Genomic DNA, 2,743 nt, shown 5'->3' on the forward strand with positions numbered 1-2,743 from the left:
GCTCTTCCAGTTCTTTCTCTGATTCCTTCAACGGGGGTCCTATTCTCAGTTCAGTGGTTTGCTGCTGGCATTCGCCTCTGTATTTGCTGTATTCTGGCTGTGTCTCTCAGGAGCGATCTACATCCGGTTCCTGTCGGTCTGCACTTCTTTGCTTCATCCATCTTGTCTAATTGGGTGGCTGTATATGTATGGGCCACATGTGGGGCAGGCTCTGAATGGGTGTTCCTTCAGTCTGTTTTAATCTTTGCCTCTCTCTACCCTGCCAAGGGTATTCTTGTTCCCCTTTTAAAGAAGGAGTGAAGCATTCACGTTTTGATCATCCGTCTTGAGTTTCATTTGTTCTAGGCATCTAGGGTAATTCAAGCATTTGGGCTAATAGCCACTTATCAGTGAGTGCATACCATGTGTGTTTTTCTGTGATTGGGTTACCTCACTCAGGATGATATTTTCCAGTTCCAACCATTTGTCTATGAATTTCATAAAGGCATTGTTTTTGATAGCTGAGTAATATTCCATTGTGTAGATGTACCATATTTTCTGTATCCATTCCTCTGTTGAAGGGCATCTGGGTTCTTTCCAGCTTCTAGCTATTATAAATAAGGCTGCTATGAACCTAGTGGAGCACGTGTCTTTTTTATATGTTGGGGCATCTTGTGGGTATATGCCCAAAAGAGGTATAGCTGGATCCTCAGGTAATTCAATGTCCAATTTTCTGAGGAACCTCCAGACTGATTTCCACAATGGTTTTACCAGTCTGCAATCCCACCAACAATGGAGGAGTGTTCCTCTTTCTCCACATCCTTGCCAGCATGTGTTGTCACCTGAGTTTTTGATCTTAGCCATTCTCACTGGTGTGAGGTGAAATCTCAGGGTTGTTTTGATTTGTATTTCCCTTATGACTAAAGATGTTGAACATTTCTTTAGGTGTTTCTCAGCCATTCGGCATTCCTCAGCTGTGAATTCTTTGTTTAGCTCTGAACCCCATTTTTAATAGGGTTATTTGTCTCCCTGCGGTCTAACTTCTTGAGTTCTTTGTATATTTTGGATATAAGGCCTCTATCTGTTGTAGGATTGGTAAAGATCTTTTCCCAGTCTGTTGGTTGCCGTTTTGTCCTAACCACAGTGTCCTTTGCCTTACAGAAGCTTTGCAGTTTTATGAGATCCCATTTGTCGATTATTGATCTTAGAGCATAAGCCATTGGTGTTTTGTTCAGGAAATTTTTTCCAGTGCCCATGTGTTCCAGATGCTTCCCCACTTTTTCTTCTATTAGTTTGAGTGTGTCTGGTTTGATGTAGAGGTCCTTGATCCACTTGGACTTAAGCTTTGTACAGGGTGATAAGCATGGATCTATCTGCATTCTTCTACATGTTGACCTCCAGTTGAACCAGCACCATTTGCTGAAAATGCTATCTTTTTTCCTTTTGATGGTTTTGGCTCCTTTGTCAAAAATCAAGTGACCATAGGTGTGTGGGTTCATTTCTAGGTCTTCAATTCTGTTCCATTTGTCTATCTGTCTGTCTCTGTACCAATACCGTGCAGTTTTTATCACTATTGCTCTGTAATACTGCTTGAGTTCAGGGATAGTGATTCCCCCTGAAGTCCTTTTATTGTTGAGGATAGTTTTAGCTAGCCTGGGTTTTTTGTTATTCCAGATGAATTTGCAAATTGTTCTGTCTAACTCTTTGAAGAATTGGATTGGTATTTTGATGGGGATTGCATTGAATCTGTAGATCGCTTTTGGTAAAATGGCCATTTTTACTATATTAATCCTGCCAATCCATGAGCATGGGAGATCTTTCCATCTTCTGAGGTCTCCTTCAATTTCTTTCTTCAGAGTCTTGAAGTTCTTATTGTACAGATCTTTTACTTGCTTTGTTAAAGTCACACCGAGGTACTTTATATTGTTTGTGTCTATTATGAAGGGTGTCATTTCCCTAATTTCTTTCTCGGCTTGTTTCTCTTTTGTGTAGAGGAAGGCTACTGATTTATTTGAGTTAATTTTATACCCAGCCACTTTGCTGAAGTTGTTTATCAGCTTTAGTAGTTTTCTGGTGGAACTTTTGGGATCACTTAAATATACTATCATATCATCTGCGAATAGTGATATTTTGACTTCTTCTTTACCAATCTGAATCCCCTTGTTTTCCTTTTGTTGTCTGATTGCTCTGGCTAGAACTTCAAGAACTATATTGGATAAGTAGGGAGAGAGTGGGCAACCTTGTTTAGTCCCTGATTTTAGTGGGATTGCTTCAAGTTTCTCTCCATTTAGTTTAATGTTAGCAACTGGTTTGCTGTATATGACTTTTACTATGTTTAGGCATGGGCCTTGAATTCCTATTCTTTCCGGGACTTTTATCATGAAGGGGTGTTGAATTTTGTCAAATGCTTTCTCAGCGTCTAATGAGATGAGCATGTGGTTCTGTTCTTTCAGTTTGTTTATATAATGGATCACGTTGATGGTTTTCCGTATATTAAACCATCCCTGCATGCCTGGGATGAAGCCTACTTGATCATGGTGGATGATTGTTTTGATGTGCTCTTGGATTCGGTTTGCCAGAATTTTATTGAATATTTTTGCATCGATATTCATAAGGGAAATTGGTCTGAAGTTCTCTTTCTTTGTTGGGTCTTTGTGTGGTTTAGGTATAAGAGTAATTGTGGCTTCATAGAAGAAATTCGGTAGTGCTCCATCTGTTTCAATTTTGTGGAATAGTTTGGTATGAGGTCTTCTATGAAGGTCTG

This window comes from Rattus norvegicus, chromosome 2 (assembly GCF_036323735.1).
Source record: "Rattus norvegicus strain BN/NHsdMcwi chromosome 2, GRCr8, whole genome shotgun sequence".
NCBI lineage: Eukaryota > Metazoa > Chordata > Mammalia > Rodentia > Muridae > Rattus > Rattus norvegicus.